Raw genomic sequence first — 20,122 nt, 5'->3', positions numbered from 1 at the left:
TAAATAATCGATATATTTTCGATAGAAAATCAGTTACTCCTCGATAACTTTTCTATACCAAATCTATAAGTTTTTCTTAACCAATTGATACCTCTTTGATAACAGTGCGATACTTTTTTTTGTCGCTACAAAAAGAAGAAGATGGCGAAAATTGCGTAATTTTTTAAAATTTATTTTAAATTCTATTTGTGTTTTTGTTTGAAAAGTTAAGTCTGGATTATGAATGAGCGGGATATCGTCGTGTATGGCTCATATATTTCATGAAATTGTTTTCCAAATCTACCTCTGTCTGGATCCACCACGACTGCCAAGTGCTGGATAGTTCTTAATGTTTCCCAGTAACTTGATTTTGTTTTCTTGCCCTATTTTTGTTCAGACCCTTCTCACTGACATTAAATTGCTTGTGCTATTGAATTACTGCCTTCTCTCCGTGCTTACTGAATCACGCTTCCCTTGCTTTACAAGACAGACTCATCGCTTCGAATGTCATCGTCTTACATGATTTGTAATGCCATTGAAAGGTTTTGTTTGTATGTATTTAAGGAAATTAACGTTTTGGCCATTTCGGAAAGAGCATAGGTTTTTGCCCCAAAATCTCGCAGAACGTTCAAAAATTTTCAGGAGTAGCTCTTCGCGGAGGGATTGCTCCTCGTTCACTTACTCCAGAGAGGCTTCGAACCTAACCCCGGTCTTTGGAATTGGTACTGCTGCATCCGCTGAAGAGAAATGGAGATACATAAAATGGTCACACTTTTGTCTGTATATCTGGTGCAAAGCGTAGTTTCATCTGGGGTTAACTCCTAATAATCGTCGCAAACACAATTTCTTTAAATCATTTGTGGCTCCTTGGCGGTCACGCACAAAGGCGACTTACGGTTGCTATTAATGGTCTAATACTCAGGACTCTCGTGGCACATGGCGCCTCCAGTTTTTTCGGCTTTGTTTAAGAGCTACAATTCCCGATGTGCGAACAGTAGCAATCCCGACCACCAGTCGCTACCACGCCTCCTGCCATCACACCATATGCCAGCACAGAAACTATAGGACTGCGACTTCGAACTCATACCTTCGTCGACGTCACTTTCCTAGAAGCTCTAGGTGCTGCCTAGCTACAACAGAGAAACACCTTGAAACGTTAGGGCGTGACTATTCGGCCATGGATGCCGCCCTCGAAATCATAAGCAGTCTAAGTGGATGTCATTGCGTAACTCATGGGTGAAAATCGTGTAATCCTCGGTGCATCTATATAATTAAAATTTTGCAAGGACCCTGGATAAAATTTCTAAAATGTAGACCAAAGTTTGAAGACGTTTGTGTTCACAACATTAATTTCGAAAGTCTTCGTTAAATCAAAACGATATTTAAGAACGAAAGTCGACCGATTTTAAGTTGAAAGATGTTAACTGCTGTTTTCCGGCCTTATGATATAAAAGCTCATTATGGATGACTAGTTCGACTGTCCACTACATTAGGGTAGTAGCACACACGGTCATAGTTCGACTGTCTTGGGAAAGCCTTTTTTTCACCCCTTTGAGTGTTCTTGCGAAGAACAAAGCCTCACCTGGTAAATGTATATATGTGCCTACGTATTCACATTTGTAAAAGGAGCCGTAACGTGTAGGTCATATTTAAACTTGGTTGGTAGGCCATAATAAATGTGATTCACTCCAAGGGACTTGTTTTGGATAGGGATTTTGCTTCACTGCTTTAGCTTATTCTTTCAGCCAATCGCAATATAAAATTCTTTAAAAAATCGGCACCTTTTTCGGTAATTTGCTTTTTTTAACAACCTGAGAACAATTTGAACACATGTTCGCCTTACGTCATTTTATTTGAATTCATTATTAAGTTTTTGAAAAAAATATGCAAACTGAGCATATACATAAATTTATTATATAACTTTTCTTTTGGTGTTTTGTTTTAATAACGTGGTGAATTTGGTGATGCAAAGGCGGTGTTAGCTGACATCGAAAGCGCCTGTTTTTTTAAATAACTTTTGAGTAGTTAGAAAAAGTTAATTTCGCAATTAGTTTCTTATAACTGGCAATGATGCGCATCCCATGATACCATTTTCGACCATATCCGACAAATTTTCGACATGAACAATAAATGGCCTGAACAGTCTTAAACGAGTAGAAAATATAGTAAGTAACGCGCCGGACGCCGCCGCCGCTGCTGCTACGCCGATATTTTTGACATTCGGCGGCGGTGTGCGAAAAACGACCCAAATCGGCGGCGGCGGCGGCGGCGGCGTATATCTCTACTCCAGATATCGGAAAGGTTGTGTTCAAATACAGCACTTGTTGCAGGAGATATTATTCCTTGTGGTCCCTGATATCTTGCCGCCCTCATAGAAGTAGAGCTGCGTGGATACAGAACCCTAAACCACGCAAACTCCGAGCCTGGTGTTGTTGAGTTTGGCTAGGAAATCACGCCATCGTGAAGTTGCCTAACCTAGGTTAGGCTAAACTGTCGGCCCCGAAAGGACGTCATATGGGCCGAATTTCCCTAATCGAAAAACTATCCAATAGAGCGTATCACGATGCGTGGAGAGAGCAAAGAAATGTTTTCTTTATTATTAAGGGCCATCCTAATGTGTATTTAATCGAAGAATAGAGTAAAATGAGCTCTTTCACAACGGAAAAAAGATAAAAAGTTATAAATGTAGTCTAGAATTGGGCTTTTATTAGTATAAACGTGAAGTTCTCCTTAAAATTTGCGAAAGTAATCAAAAAAGGATATTGGACCAACGTTGCGTATGAGCAACATTAGCTCTGAATTCATCTTAAAAAGTAATAACTCACTTATGAAACTATTTAGGTGTGGGCAATGGTATGAGTATGAGCTTTTGAATAAAATATAAAGAAATAATATTCATAAATAAAAAAGCGCAGCTAGCTATATACATTACGGTGGTCCTTATAGATGATTTGTTCCTGTCCGCGCCCTACAGATGGTAATCTAATACCTAAGTCGAACATATCACATATGCATAAATCGTGCAGGGATAAAAATAAAGATATCTTTGTGTGGACCTCAAAAAAATAAAAATTTCCAATTTTTGAAAAAAAAGCGAAGCCTCTTTATGAAAAATGGGACATTGATATAGTAAAACGTGAAAGTAGGCGCCGCAAAATCGGTTAGAGATATTGGTGTTTCCACAGAATGTGAAATTTCTCGCGTCGTGAAAAGTGTTCTCGATCGTCTGCAACAAAAAATATGTACAAGACTTACACGACTTAATTACCTTAATTTTATATTTGCATTGCTCTTAGCAGTTGGAAATTTGTTAAACAGGGATAATAACTAACGACGAAATTTTAAGGACTTTGGTGAATTTTATAATACAAGTTTCGATGGAACAGAACTTTTTATCTAAATATGTGTCTGCAAAATATTACTTCGCAGTAGAAAAGAAATTGAACCTAAAACTCCGTTAGAATTACTTACTTTTATAAACTTGTATGGAGGAAAGGTTTTCCCAAACTTGACTATTGCAGTATTACTAAAGTATATTATTGCTAATATATTATAATCATATTATTATTAAATATGTATTTGAGTCTACTTATAGATGATATCTTCAGCCCATGATAAAAATATAGGAAGGTAAAACCATTCTCTCTTCTCTAGGCGGCATAGTCTATTTCCCGTCCGTCCATGTATGGTTCTTATTTTTGTTGTACAAATCCCTCGCCTGGGTTAATAGGCTAGAACACTCAAGAAACATTAAATAAAATCCTCTAACGGAGGTCCAAGGTATCGAGCAGTTTCAATATCGTTTTAGCAAAAAAAGTAGCTATTACAGATTTTTGTGCCACATTACAGACGAATACATGATTTGTGCTATACACCAGGCTGGGGCCATACATAGAGGTCGAAGTTGGGGCAGAGTAACGCGCATATCCTTCGGAAGTGTGCAGTCTTCTTCGGCGATGTTTGCAAAGGCGGGAGCCTGAGTTTGAAGGAAATCACAGCCTTTGCGTTCGTGTTATTCTGGATTATAATACACCAGATCTCGTCATAGTGCTTATGCAGATGTCTTCTTACCTACCTTGGAGACGCAACTACATCAATCAATTGTCTTTTGGGATGCCTTGGTGCTCAGACGTCTTAAGAAGATATTCCGTGGCAGTTCTATGTGGGGAATTTGGCAGCCCTGCAACTTTCTCCTTTGCTGCTATTTGAGGATTTTGATGCATCTTTGTGCATTGTAGGCAATTTCAGAAAATATTTTTCCCCGGGCGCAAGAAAACCTTACTACGCCACTGCGTATTGGTTAAAGTTCAAATCTTACAAATTTAGCTGACGCCTTTGATTCTAAAATTAATTCGGAATTAGTTGAACTAGTGTATTCTATACCGAACCGATTAATATACAAACTATTACCACCTTTGTATTTCAGAACTTATATAAATATTCTTATACCTGCTTCTGTTTAACAAGGAACATCTCTCACTCTTTGAAAATGATAGGCCCTTTCGTTCAATCAACAATAACAAAAATTGATTAGCACTAAATGCATCAACGTGCATGTAAGTTAATTGGATTCTATTGTAAAATATATTGCATTATAAATCTGAAAAAAATACCATAAATTATTGAGTTCAAGAACATAAACAATTTGTATATAAATAAAAAAACGCCGTGCATTTTTCAGCGAAGGAAGTTCAATTAAGCGGCGGCCACCGTGGTGTGATGGTAGCGTGCTCCGCCTGCCACACCGTATGCCCTGGGTTCGCACCCCGGGCAAAGCAACATCAAAATTTCAGAAATAAGTTTTTTCAATTAGGGGTCGCAGTGTTTGGCAAGCGCTCCGGGTGTATTTCTGCCTTGCAGATGCCGTTCGGAGTCGGCATAAAACAAGTAGGTCCCGTCCGGCCAATTTGTAGGGAAAATCAAGAGGAGCACGACGCAAATTGGAAGAGAAGCTCGGCCTTAGATCTCTTCGGAGGTTATCGCGCCTTAAATTTTTTTTCTTTTTAAGTTCAATTAAGTGTTGTAGTGGCATATTCACCTACAATTTTTCAATGTCTAACGAGTCCAAAAAATGCAGTAGCCATGATAAATGTCTTTCTGACTAAATAATGAGTTATCATACAATTGAACAAAAGAAATTATCAAATATGAATACTTTTGATGATCAAAAACTGAATATAGTTTTTCAGTCACATTTTGGAATCATATTTGAATCAAGTGTTTACTTTAGGTGATCAAAAATTCTAATAATTTTTCATTCAGCCTTCTGAATCTTTTCTGACAATCTCTGTTGACTGAATAATGAATTTTATACTTGTTAAACTCTCACTTTTCTTTGAAGATCTAATTTTTTTCTCACATACACACATTTTTTCATTCATGAAGTTCAGAAAAATATATTAAAATTTTATTCTTATAATGTATACATATACTGCTCCTAACAAAAGATGTCCCCAACAATTTCTCCACCATCGGCTTCCCAGAAAATACAAATTATACCATTAGACAATACAAAGGTTGTGAACTATTTGAACCCCAGGTAAGTGAAACTCTCTTGCCTCATGTACCTGGATATGGCTTCAACATCCCGTACCATATCGTATTTTAAGATGTTGACGATCATAGCTGATGCTGGATGTTGTAGTCGCAGGTGTATATTGGTCTAGATTGTTTGCGAATTACCAATAGCCAACCAATACCAAAATTCAATAGCTCACTTCCGCATGCGTTCTTCCCCTGATGAAATAAGATTACTATGTAGTATATTATTTTGTATGAGATATGAAGAATAAATGTATGATAATCGCATTCCAAAAATTATTCCAAAATCTCAACCAAAATGATTGAAATATGTTCACGAATATGATCAGAAAATGGCTGTGAAAAGCATTCAACAATTAAAGCCCAATTTTACAATGATATCAAATATGAACAAAAAGCGTTTCGAAATAAGAATCATAAATGATTATTCAAGAATAATCACATTTATGGTACATTTTTCTCCCGACGATACGTTAATTTTCGAAAAGAAAATGCTTTTAAATTTGAACGTTTTTGATCATCACGGGGTATGATATTTTAATATTTTTTTATCAAAATTTTCAAAAAATTCTGGCTGAGATAGCTGAATTATTAGAGTGAGCCAAAAAAATTATTACAGTGACGAAATGTGAAAATATATTGAACATTTTTAGGCTCAAATTTTTTTAGTTAAGTTAAATAGGAGGAATCATCACTAAATATTATTCGATAATCGCTATATCTATCAGAGCGCTTCTTCTTCGAATATTCATTGCCTTCAAGAAACGTGCTTGGCAAGTGGCAAAAAAAGTGGATCTTTTATTGAACCAGAGCAGGACAAACAGCTTCGCTTATTTAACAACCACCATTTACAGTGAAAATAATGTCAGCTTAGAGATGAAACGAATAACAACAAGGCCCTCTCCTGACGAACAAAAATCACCCTTTTTAATCCTCTCATCATTTCTCAAAGAGTGAATTAAATTTGTTTTTCCTGTTGGGTTGAAATGTAATTACTTTTTTACAAATGTGTATAAGTAGCTATATCTACATATATATGTACATATCGAGTGTTTCTGTTGCATCTGTTTTTCATCAATTAACAATATAAATTTGTATATATGAAGGTATACATACGTTGTTGTTGTTGTTGATTTTAGATAACAATTACTTATCTGTACTTAAATGGTTCTGTATTGTAGATACATTATTGAAAAAATCTACAATAAAATTATAAGCATACATGTGTAGCTGTAGCTGAGAGGTAAACAGTCGTATATTCAAAAAAGTACATTTCGGGAAATGAGCAAAAAAATAAAACCAACCAATTAAGAAAAAATTTATCATAACAATAATAATGATAAAAAATTATTGTTAGGCCTTGAGCTCGATTCGAACCCGCGATCTTAAAATCAGTAGGCCGATATAACAACAAAAATTGCCAACAATACCTAAGTTACGAACTTTTGCCAGATTTCCAAGAAGAAAGAGTAAAGTTTAAAAATGATATTGAATTTATTTGGGCCAAATGTGTAGTTGCGACTGTTTGCCTCTGAGCTACATATATAATACATACTAGAGCAGCAAATTTATGTGAGCGAGCTGCAAAAAAAGTGATAGCATACAAAAAAGCATGCAATGTAAAAACACACAGTTGAAGGAGAGGGGATTGAGGGAAGATATGATTATGATCTAGCCATTGCTCATAAAGGCGAATTCCATCAAAAATTTTCTGACCTGATTCACGTAACATTGCAAGAGGTTTCTTTATGCGCCTTGTCGATGCGGACTAAGCGTCAATTCCAATGAAGTTAGAGCTTGCCTTATACAGGGTACAGAATGCCACCAAGCTTTCAAGATATTTTTTTTATATCCCACTCTCGGATCTAGCGACAACGTCACCCCTGTTTATAAGAGTATCGTCTAGTGGCGGTACTTAAACCATAAAACACTCTGGCATACTGCATAATTATAGATTTCTTCTTCGAAGCGCAGACCGCCGTAGGGCCATAACATTTGCGGAAAGCAACTTTATAGTATATATTCCCAGCAGTGGTCTATGTTTTGCCGCTAACGGCAACATTTCCATATGCACTGGCATCCCTAAGTTAAACTGTAGGTTTGAAGAAGGGGTCTATTCAAAAACCCAAGACCTCCAACTCTCTTTCAGACTACCTGATTAATGTAGCGTCCTTCAGGCAGAAGTATCAGCTATCATTGAAAGTGCGATTTGGATAAGAAAACAGACTATGTCGATAGTTACAATAGCTTTTTTTTTAAACTATCAAGCGGCTGTCAAATCCCTTGGCTCTTGCTCTTTCTGAGATCTTTTTGGTGGGAACTGGAAAGCAGAGGTAATCTACTAATGGCGATTCGGGTTTTACAGGTCAATTTCCAATGTGAAACTACCTTGAGTCGTATATTTGTTCTGGTTCTTTACCTCAGCTAAGTCTTTAGAATATTTCATAACTCAGTTGCAAATTAAGCGCCTGCAAATGTTAATGATGGAAAAACTTTCAAAGCTCAAATAATTTAATCAACTGCTGTTAGTCCATCTCAATTCTGATTTTTGGCCGGGTGTGTCGGTTGAGCAGCGTAAAATGTTGCTGCAAAAAAAAACTCCAACCACAAAATGCCCCAAAGCTAATGCGAGTACATATTCAACGAGTCTCGTTGTGCGTTGGTAAATTAAACACTTTGCGAAGAGCTTTAAGTGCAGATAAATTGCAATTTAAAGTTTTTACCGCAATGTAAATGACGCAAAATCTTATCAATAAGAATGCTGAGTACAACATTGTATATAAAATGTATGTAGTACGTACAGTTAAGTGCGAAATATACACCCCCAATTAAGAACAAAAAATACCACAAAATAAATTTTGACACAACAGCTCTTGATCAGCTAAAACCAAATAATTCCGAAAAGTAGAAGCGTCTGTCGTGTAGAGTATGCAAATATTGACGTACTTAATATTTCGGCACAGCGTCTGAAAGATCACAATAAATCGCAGCTACAGGTTCCAATAAATCGTCGTGCCGCACTTATTGTAATGGCATCTGCGATATAACAATGTATACACAGTATAACAATGACATGATCACAGATCTTGTCACAGGAAAAGTTAGCTGAGACATTATGAACGAAAGTGCCTGTGAATCTTGCTGCACCCAAGTAGTACTACATATCGCACTTAGCTATTATAGCGGCACTTATCTAACAGATCACTGCGTCATCTAGCAGTTAATAGAAGCACAACTTCAGAACACACCGATTCTTGTTGACCCAGCTAATTGCTTGACTGTGAATGGAGCTGTTCATTGAAGAGCGTGATTTTTAACCGCGGATTTGATCATATTCCCTTCTATCACTGTTTAATTCCGATCACGTATAAAAATCGCTTCGACTAAGAGGACACAGTACATAACAGTTATGACCTATGCTCACTCAACTCTCATGGGAATAGTTCAAGATCGGCATATAATATACTTCGTTAATCGTACAAGCCAGTTCCATATGTTTTCACAATACTGTAGGCAATGTATAAATAGTACATAGGTAAGATATCAGCAATCAAACTTTATTATTTGCGTGTACGAAGCACCGTTATTCGGTTAAGTGGTTTTTGTTTCTTTTTGCACATTTCTTCTAGACACTTTTCAATACTTTACGGTAATCGTTGACGCGACCTCACAAAAATCATTGTCATAATTAAGCGCTTGATTATTGTCAACAACAATAAGGCGCGCGCGACGTTTTGGATATGCCGCAGCGCCAACACACCTGCGTAGCGCAAAAGCGCGCTTTTAACAACAGACACATTGACATACACAAAAGCAAATTCTTAAAGAACAATTGTTTTTTTTTTTTTTGGTACTTTAATTGTACAGTGGCGACCGTAATTGGTTAATACATACATACCCTTCAGCGCACCGCATCTACACACCTTTGAGCTGTGCGCCGCGCGTATGTTTGATTGTACTGTGGTATACCGCGTGATAAATGCGATGTATTTCTGTGGTTTTTTTATTGCTATTTATTTTTAATTATTCTTTTTTTCTGTTGCCGATGTTGAGTGCCTGATTTGTTGGCTCACTGGTTGGTTGTAGTCACTGCTACGGCCTCTCGTTAATTGATCACTCATGTCGGTGTGCTCCCAGTAGACAGCGCGCGCGGCACTGCCGCACCGCGCTACAATGTGATAATGCACGCCGCAGTCAAGGCGTTTTGTCTCACAGTCAGTGAATAACAGAACTCCGTTCCTGGCGTGTTAAATCGTTTCATTTTACAGCGGTACTGTGATTTTTTTATTTTAATATTTTTTATTAAGAAGTTTTTGTTTGCTGTTTGTAAGCGCAGCGCGTTACTGCTGCTTATACTTCTTCTTCTTTAACAGCGCGTCGTCATCGTATGCAGCGCGCCTTCAAGTGTTTTCAAATGCCTCTTTGGTTTATTATACGATATGCAATTTCTTATTGTTCAATGAAGCAGTGCATAGAACACGACCGATGACTTGTACACGCACACTCATATCACATAAACTTGCGGAAGCACACTTTAGAAGTTGGTCGCGTGGGAAGTCGCGAGCACGCGTCTCTATTGCCAAAAATAGTAACAGCCCCAAACAACATTATGAGACAATTAGAGTCAGTTGGTAGCTGTAAGCTGAGCGCGCACCAATAACTTCAAATAGTCAGTTTTTTTTTACACTTGAACAAAGTACTTATGCGGTTAATGAGTACGCAGTGATCTTGGGCGCTCAACGCAAGCCGTCATACCGACGCGATCAGCTGTTAAGACAATTTTTGAAATTTGTGTTTACCTCAAGCAAACTCTGGCTGTATTGTGTTTTTGACAGCAATGCAATGAAATTCAAACAAAAATATACATTAAAGTGGTGAAGAAGTGTTGGCGAAGTGAACTTAAGTGAGACAACAAATGAGTCAAACAATTTTTAGAATTACTTAATTATCAGCGATCGGTAGTGAATTTAAAATGCGCCGCGCGGCAGTCGAATATTTAGTACATACGCTGCATATTTAAAAGTTTGCTCAATCAATCAATCAAAAAACAGCTAAACAAATATTTACTTACGGTGCATTTTATTATTCGAATCAAGCTTGATACACATATAAGCATATCTACAATTTAAAATCACTAAATTGATCATAATGTAGTATGCTTTTGAAATTTTAATTAATAATTTTATTCGATACAAATTTTAATTGAAAAATGACGAAAGTTGTTGTGTTGATTTGAAACTCATGCATAGTTGGCGAATATAAACCTGAGATTTTTGTCACAATGACTGAAATATCACAGAAAGTCACAGCGACAGCTAAAACAAAATCGCTGTGACTGTGATGGCAAGGGTGTCTCGTGGGAAATTATGCTTATAAATATTGGAAATCAAAGCACTCTAATCATAGCTCTTGGTACAGGCACAATTAGCTGTGATAATAAGAGTCAAAGATCATGTGATTGGTGGGCACCTTAAGAGTGGTAAGCTATGACTGCGACTGTGGACAGAAGTCACAAATTTATTGATTCATATCACCGCATTTAGCAGCTCTGTTGTGCCGAAAGCTTGGATTGGATCTGTAATTACGAGTATTAGTAAGCGTAATTTAGAACTGCGATATCGATCATATTGCTCTGCTATCACTGTTCAATCACGGTCACGGATAAAAATCGCTCCAACCAAGAATTCTAGTCACGAATCACTGGCCCCGCCGAGCTCATGCATGACCTGGTAAATGCAAATGTTGACATCACCAACCTTTCTGAAATGAGTCTGGGTATCGGCGATTTATTTTGACGATGATTCTACAAAGCCAGCACCATGACCGGTATTAACGCAAAGCGTTAGATCGATAGCGGCAAGCAAATTTTTGGCGCTGCTCAGTATAAGCGCGTACAAGCAAAATGAGCGTTTTTGGTGCTACCGGTACCATTGAGTTGAAGTATTTACAAGGGGTAGGGAAGTGGTAAGATTGGTCTATCGCAAATGCAATGTTTAATAGGATTAAATAAAGAAATTAAAGTTATTAAAAGATCTTGCATACATAACAATAACAAAACAACAAACACACAAAACTTTGCATTTACATATCGTCGACTGGATAAAATAATGTCGTATGTTACATGTGAGCACATATAACATACGACAACAATTTATCAGGGTGACGCTATCAGAAAACTGTCGCAAAACATAATTAGTGGCAAAAAAGTGGCAACTGATATTAACACTTTAGAATTTAAAAACTTTGAATAATAATAAGATATAAGTCCCAACGTGAGGTGAGGTGAGGAACCCCACTAAAACTTTAGCTGAAATTGAAATATTTGTGCAAATAAACACTAATAAAGGCACTGGTGAAATTTTAAATAACAAAAAAAAGCACACAACCAGCTAAAGACACTAAAATTATTTCAAAATAAAGTAAATGCCTTTGACTTCAATATTCGTTTTTATTTGTTTCAATACAATGATATTTTATGAATTTTTAAATAGCTTAAACTTGCACTTTATTTTTAATTTGCTCACACTGCAAAAACTAAGATCATAACCTCACTTTTGAAGCTATTCTTAAAGAGTACATTTCGAATACTACAAAAACAAATATACTTTTAAAAGGCTGTTCTAATAAGAGATACTAACGACACATTTGGTGACAAACTGCTCACTTTGATTTTTTTATTTTTGTCCTATGGAACCGACCACTGTGCATTGGCTTGTTTTTGGGATGATCTGTGAAAAAAAGGTGAACTCTTGAAACTCCTTTCATTTCCTGTAAAACGCTGATATTTTTTTGAATAGAAATTTTCCACAAATAACCCTGCGGTCCACGCTGCTTCTTCTGCAATCAAAAAGACGCACATTTTGTATTTTTGCTTTATCAAATGAAATCGTGCGTTGTATTCACGTGCTGTACAAATTACATAGCTGCAGTCACTCTATATTTGTGGCAATTGCCGGTACAACAAAATTTTTGTCGCCGAAATTCAACAAAACAGCAAAACACAAAATTCGGTGGCACCAGCTCGTAATGCTGCATGCAACAACCAATGCGCTTGATGTATTTTACAATACCCACAAATTCGCTGACTGTGAGTACGTACACGAGGTGGACGTTGACTTGTCGCTGCTACTGTCTGTGACAAGTGCCCACTGGCCGCAACTGACAGTATTTGTTTGACTGTCGCGCCAGCAATAGGGTAAAAACATTTAAAGGGACTCAAAAACCCATAAAAATTTGTTGTGTTGGTGTGTGTAAAGAAAGAAAATTGCAATAATCGTTATATTTTCAACGTTATGAAAAAAACCGTAGAAATTACGCTATGACAGTGCAAAAATAAGTAACAAAAAAAAAAAAAAAAAAAAACAAAATTAAAAAACTCTAAAGGTATAAAAATAGCTGTATGCAAATTCTTAAAACTAAAAACTATTAACGTTTGCAATTTTGTTACTAAATTGAAAAATTGCAAAACACACAGATACACTTACACACATGCAGCGATATTTTCGTTGATGAAGAAATCCGCTCATATTTGTTAATTATTGAATGAGAACATTCATAAGTTATTCTATATACATACATACATGTATGTACGTATGTATATGTTTGTTTGTGCTTTTATATGCCAACTTGTTTATCACCCCAACGATCGGCGTTGTGGAGCAGCTGGTCGCATTGTCAGCCGCAAGCCGGTAAAGCTACAGGTGACATCATCATCAAATTGTATAGTAAATCACACAAAAAAACAACAGCGAGGAAAAAAAACTACGCAACTAAAATTATAATAAACAAAGCGATCACATTCAATAAGCTGCCTGTAGGGCCATACATTCAAACTTAAATTTACATAAAATGTATTTGTGCATTTCCTCAGTGACGGATTTAGGGGGTGTGAAATCATGTCCATATAACAGCCGAAGCTCATGTGCCTATGTTATTTATGTGCATTAGGGTATACCAAGCATTTTCACAAAAAATACAGATTGCTGTGTATGTCGATAAAATTTCTTAATGTTACCTCACTTAAAAATGTCTCAAAAGAATTCCGAAATAGTCCTGACATGATCCTAAAAACCTCTCAAAAACGCCCTAAACCAATGCCGAAATAGTCCGAGGACAGTCCAAAAATAATACGGAGATAATCTTGAAAGTTCAGAAATCGCTCCGAAATGTTTCCGAAAAAAATCCTGAACATATTCCCGAAGTAGTTCCGGAAAGATCCAGAAAACAATTCCTTAAAAACCCAAGTATTTTCAAAAATAATAATATCAAATCTCAAAATCTATGAAAAAAGTCCCGAAATTATCTGTAGACAAGCTTAAATAATCCGAAGATGGTCGCGTGAATCCGGTAAAGGGTTTCGGGATAGTCTCCAAATCATCCCGAAAAAAATTCCTCAAAAATCATGAATACATTCTCGAAGTAGTTCCAGAAAGATCTAGAAAACATATCCGAAATAGTTTCTAGATTAGTTTGAAACAGTGCCAACGTGTAATTCAGCATTGGTCCCGAATTCATCTGAAACAGAGCTTTTAATAATCTCGGAACATTCAGTGATCTTTAATTGGTTCTGGAGTCCTTGTATTGCCGCATAAGCAAACATTCTAGAGTCACCCTTGGTCAACCTTTAATTCGATATCTCGAAAAGGTGTCCACCTACAGAGCTAAGGCCCACTCCCTTTTAAAATACTCATTAACACCTTTCATTTGATACCCATATCGTACAAACCCATTCTAATTCACCCTGGCCCTCCTGTATGGCGGCTTCTCGAAGAAGCATCCACCTATAGAACTATGACCCACTCTCTTTTAAAACACTCTTTAATACCTTCCATTTGATACCCATGTCATACAAACACATTCCAGGGTTACCCTAGGTTCATTTTCCTAAATGGTGATTTTCCCCTATTTTTCTCCAAAGCTCTCAGCTGAATATGAATTTTTCAGTTACACCCGAACTTAACCTTCCTTACTTGTTGATCAAAGCTTCATCTAAATAGTGGAGTCCTTCTAGTGGGATTGAGCCGAATCGAAATATCGAACTTAAGTCGATACTATTTTTAGATCATTTCAGGACTACATATTTGCGATCCGTTTCAGGACTGTTTAAGTAACCTTTTCTGTAGTATTTCAAGATATTTTAAGGACTATTTTGGTCTAGTTGTGGAATGCTTTTCGTAGTAGTATAGCCGAGAACATTTCGGAAAACTGCATTTTTGAACTATCGCCGGATCATTTCGAGATTGTTTTATTATCTACCTTTCATATTTTCATTTTCAGCGTAACTAATGGTGAACTACGTCAGTACAGTTTAAAGCCCAATAATTAAATTGTGTTTCAAATAAATATTCTCGGTCTTGGACTGTAATCAAAGACTGTAATTCCCTGTCTATACGCTATAATTATGAGATTTTAAAGTAGGTCTACAAAAACACATTATCACCTAACAAACGACACATCCTAATATATTGTCATACTTGTATGGGTAAGAACGATTAACGCTTTGAATAAAAAGTAATTCTTTCTAGCGCATTAATTAGTGCAGTAAAAAGTAGAACAAACGATGAAACTCAGCTTAGAATGGTCATTCAAGTAAAAAAATAATTAAAAGAAAAATTATTTTAGGCTTAATTTAGCGTTGGTAGGGGCACCAATGTTAGTTTAACAACAATATTTTCTGGTTTTGTCGGAATAAAGTGGATTTGCTATATTCAGTGAGAAAGGTTATAAAATTGATATTTTGAAAACTGATTTAACTTGGGAATGTTTTACTAGCGTATACACCGAACGAAATAAAGCTAGTGAAATCAAAAAATCAGGTTTGTTGTTCTGGAATTAACAGACACTTGGTAAAATTAATCGCATGATGGTTAATTCAGCCTAGTTTTTTGTAAACAGAACAAATTTGTATCGCTTTTTCTACAAAAGAGAAACTTGATTTCAAATTAACAATGTTCTGTAAAAATGACAGACCAATTTAACTGATTTTTCTGTTAATAGAACTAACATCATTAGTAATTTTAACAGCGAACAACTCTCAGTATTATGCTAATGCATCAGCTTATTTTAAAGAGAAACTTTCGCTCACGGCACTCACTAATTACATTGTTCTTATGATCACAGAAATCTTTCTCATATCAACAGCCTTCATTGGTATTGTTGGGGTGACAGTAATAATTGTTAACTTTACGGAGATTACGTATAATTGTGCAAGGTAATTCAATAGCTATTTTCGATGAATATGTATTTATGCTACGCATGTATGTATGCTACGCGTCCTCAATATGGTCGCCGATCCTAAAACAAACAGTAAAGCGATAATGCTCCCACATAAAAAAGGGAAATGAAATGCTGAAAAAACATTTTCTGCAGAATACTCAGAAACATGGGCATCACAAGAGACATCTGATTGAAGAGGCCCCGCCTCCCAGGAACTTAATACTGCATTTCAGCCTTATTAAAAAAGGAAGCATGATGAGGCCCTCAGAGACATCGATAAAAAGGCATCGGACTACTATGCCAAGGATTACCCGGTGAACACTGTTCTTAAAGACAAATACCTAAACTCGCTTGCTTGAGGAAGCCAACTTCCCCACGTGGATGCGCGTCACTTTAGCTCAACTTCGATCTGGATACTGTAATATGTTAAACTCTTACTTATCCAGAATCCACCCTGACATACGCTAAGTATATCTCGCCAGTAATGTGCCCCAAATGACAGCAACCATCTTTTTAGTTGCAATGTGAAACCAACGGCTCTAAAACCCTATCTCTTTGTGCCAGCTCTGTTGAAACTGCAAGTTCCTCTTACTTCCCTAAGAGGATATAGTTGACAATTAGTGAATGGTCGCACATATTGGATGGGGCAAAGCACCGCTGCAACAACAACAGAATGAATAAGATTTTACAGAAATTTCAGTTGAATTGACCAGTTGCTTGATTCTTTCAGCTTTTTTAATTTGGTGTATTTTTCAGTTTTGGGATCTAAATTGGCAGACTACATGAGTGATAACGTAGATTCTAGTGCCCGATATGGTACCCACTTAGAGTTCGTAGGTAGTATCTACCTCAACCTTTGCCCCTGGTAGTCAACCCATTTTAATATCTTAATCAGTCATAGTTTCTCTTGTCTTGTTCCATTATTTAAACATTATCATATTAAAAATAATAAGTAAATATTTGTTTAAGAGAATTGAAAGGTTTCATAATTACAGCCCTTAAAGATGCTAAGTAAAACATCTAAAAACTTGTATTGGCCTTCTACTGTGTGCTTGCACTGTACGAGTTTCTTAATAAATTTCGACACTAATCCCCACAGATAAGTGTGAAGACAGCAAAAAGATTAGCAAAAAAATTAAGTTGACTAGCAAAAGCACATAAATAGCTGATGACTAAGTAGCCGGTTTTAAAAATGTTTATTTGCTTAAGCTTAATTTTTGTTAAATATAGTTAGAATTAACAAATAAATCTTTGAGTCTATGTTTTGTATAAAAACAAGTATAATTATAGCTAAGTTGAATAATTTTTGCAAATCTGCTGAATAGAGCTACGGGGTGGATTTCGCAATTTGTTGCGATTTTAAGTAACGATTTTGCTATCACGATAACTACTGTGCGATAGACTAACTTTTTAACGAAGATAGCTCCAATTTAATTCAGCAGCGGAATTCACTAACTGCTTACGATCCCATTTGTCGAGACTTTAAATAACAATTTTTTACTAGTCATTATACTGTTTACATTTTTAGCGACAGTCTGGTGGAATTTGCCAATTTTTTAACGATACTCGCCATCGTTATGTAATAAATCGGTAATTGAAACGATTTTGATTTTCAATACAAATTTTTGTTCGATACCGAAACCATAATCATATCGCTTTTGGTATTCAGTAACCAATGTCGCTAAATAATAGATTATTATAATTTTGTTAACAGCATTTTCTCAGAAATCAAATTTTTGAATGTTAAAAAAATAAAAAACTAAATATAAATTATCGTTTACCGTTATTAAAACTAAAACGAAAAATCATAACTTGAAATTCGGAAACTTGCATCTTTAAGTTACTGAAATCCTTTACTGTTCATCGGCTAAGAAATATCGATAAAAATACTTAGTGAATACCGCAATGATATAATTATCGATTCTCAAAGTTAGCGATGTCGAATGTCGTTAAAAAAAAAACTAGGTAATTTCTCAACAGCTGTGAGCGAATTCACTAATTTCTGATGATGCGATTTGTCGATATTTAAACTAACGGTTTTCCATTTGCGATAGCGAGTCTATTCACTAACTAAGTTTTGACATCGTTACTGAGGTGACTGTTTTATTGAGTTCAAATTGAAGAACAGTGGCTTCATAGCTAATACCTTTAAAAAAATTAAACATTCTTATATTATTAAGCGATAAAAAACTAACGAATATCGATAAAAAATTTTATTGAAAGTCGATATCGCTATATTTATAGACAGTTAAATGTATATGTTTTAAGAAAGTTAGAGAATTCCAGTCCTGTAGAAGAATTCACTAACTTGTTTAACGATAGTCGCAATCGCTATGTTAGCAAATCGGTTACCATCACGATTTGCCGGTAATTACTAGAAGATAGTTTTAGTAGTGCCAATAGCGTTAGCTGTAATTCCACTATTCTTCTATATAAACTCATAAAAATAGTCACCTCGTTGGCGATGTTAACTCTCAGTAACTGAATAGCACAGTTGTTATAGTAGCGAAAATTCGTTGGTTGATATCTCCACAGATCGCATCGTTAAAAGTTAGCAAATTTCAATACTGGGAAGAGATACATATGTATATAAATCTTGATAAAACATGGCTACTGTAAGCGAATTCACTAACTTAAAGACGAGTTGGCTTGTCGAAATTATAACTAACAATTTTTCAACTGTGCTTTTCACTAGCTCAGTTTCAGGGGTTTCAATGATAAACTTGTGTAGTTAGCTGAGGCAGGTAGAAGTCATTAACTTTTGTGGTTTACCTTTTTTGTATGTTTGTTAATTTGGTTGGTTTGGAAAAAAATTCGGCTTGGTGCGTCGTTAAAAGTTAGTGAACTCACCTACTCAAATCGTTAAATTATCGTCAATCAAATTAACGATTTAGAATATCGTGAAAGCTAACCATGAACAATATAGGACGCAATTTTCCGTTGCAACTTGCTCCAATGCCCAATTTCTGCAGAATTTAATGTTCCTTTGGTTCACATAATACATATTTACACTTTTTAAATACTAAAACATAAAAAACGAGATAAAATTATTACGAAATAAAAGTTCAGCACATTGACGTTCAACAATATTCCGCATCATATTTACATCTCATTTCGAGATTTCTTATGAAGTGTTTCCATTAAATTCACAAAAGGTATGGCAAATGCTTTACCATGGCAAAAATTGACAAAGAGAAAAAATCACACAAAAAAAGAAAACTAATTAAGAAATGTAATATTGAAGATAACGAAAAAATGCGAAAGTCAGTGAAACCGCAAAATAACGATTGGTATCGATTAGGAGAGTGGCAATTACAGTTTTTGTAATTAGCTGATACAGGGTGATACATTTAAAAAGGAACACTTAAAAGTAGTAGAATCATAATGTGCAACTTAATTAGAGAACTAAGTAACCACCTTTTTCGGTTTTGTGATTTTTAAGGAGCTACGTGGTCTGCGACATGCCTTCTTATTCGTAGCTATTCACAATCACGCTTACCATTAATTTCAATCATTATATAAAAGGAGTTGAATTTGCCTAGTCGCCCACATTGCAGTTCAATGAGACATAAATCACGGGGTCATCGATTCATATTGGCACAGCAAAAGTTACAAGCGGGCCGTTTGCATGCCCACCTATTTGGCAATTTAAATCACAGGCTTACTGGTTTATATTAGTGCAGCTTATTGTTCATGTGACATGAGGTGAGATTGCCATTATTCCTAAGCGTGACTTCGAAGCCACACGGACACCATTTTTTTTTCAAGAAGTCGCTGTGATTTAATATTAAATATCAGTTGCGGTGACAAAATCACAGCTCCGTGAATATTTGCCATTTCTGTTGACTGTCGATTATATGATTAACTAGTACTTTTTCCCCGGCATTCACACTCCTTTCTGCCTGATGTTCTAAAAAGGCTACTCACTTCCGGCTTGGCAGACGACAACGGCGCCTTTTAATTCGCGGCGTACCTTATACTACTTGGCTCTCTAAATAGAAATCTCCTGTTCGAGGCCGGTGCCATATTCTATTCGAGCTTGCCGCATCCGAAAGACATTCAAGGCATTGATATGTAATGAGTGAGATTCATGCTTCCACAGCTAGATTGCATTGTTAGGTCGAGAATTGCACACAGAGAAGAATTGATTAGCTTGGTTGTAACAAGATCAACATCATGAATTTGGATACAGCCAGGAGCTTTGTGCTTCATTTTGTGCTGAAACCTTGTACTAGAAACAAACATATTTTTAAGTGCAATGAAGTCAGTCAGTGGTTTCTCAGTGAGAGTTGTTATATTCGTGAAGCATATTTTTTCGACTATAACATCAAAGACTTCTTTCTTGTTCAGCTTGCCATCAAAGTAGCTGAGCACAAGTTTGGCGGCG

At 36.1% G+C, this 20,122-nt stretch overlaps 1 protein-coding gene across 3 annotated transcripts in view; it reads left to right on the top strand.

The window, feature by feature from the left end:
- CAP (Cbl-associated protein) overlaps positions 1-20,122 on the top strand; it is a 195,695-nt gene that overhangs the window by 13,635 nt on the left and 161,938 nt on the right. The window contains exon 1 of one of the 3 annotated variants that reach the window (XM_067774839.1): positions 9,768-9,790. The exons of the other annotated variants lie outside the window; for them this stretch is intronic. The gene's annotated coding sequence lies outside the window, so the exon portion shown is untranslated. Of the gene's footprint in view, positions 1-9,767; positions 9,791-20,122 lie in introns of those variants that run through there. 3 annotated transcript variants of the gene reach the window in all.

Source organism: Eurosta solidaginis, chromosome 3 (genome assembly GCF_040869045.1).
Source record: "Eurosta solidaginis isolate ZX-2024a chromosome 3, ASM4086904v1, whole genome shotgun sequence".
Lineage (NCBI taxonomy): Eukaryota > Metazoa > Arthropoda > Insecta > Diptera > Tephritidae > Eurosta > Eurosta solidaginis.
The sequence above is the reverse complement of the archived record's forward strand: the minus strand, read 5'-3'. Positions and strand labels throughout refer to the sequence as shown.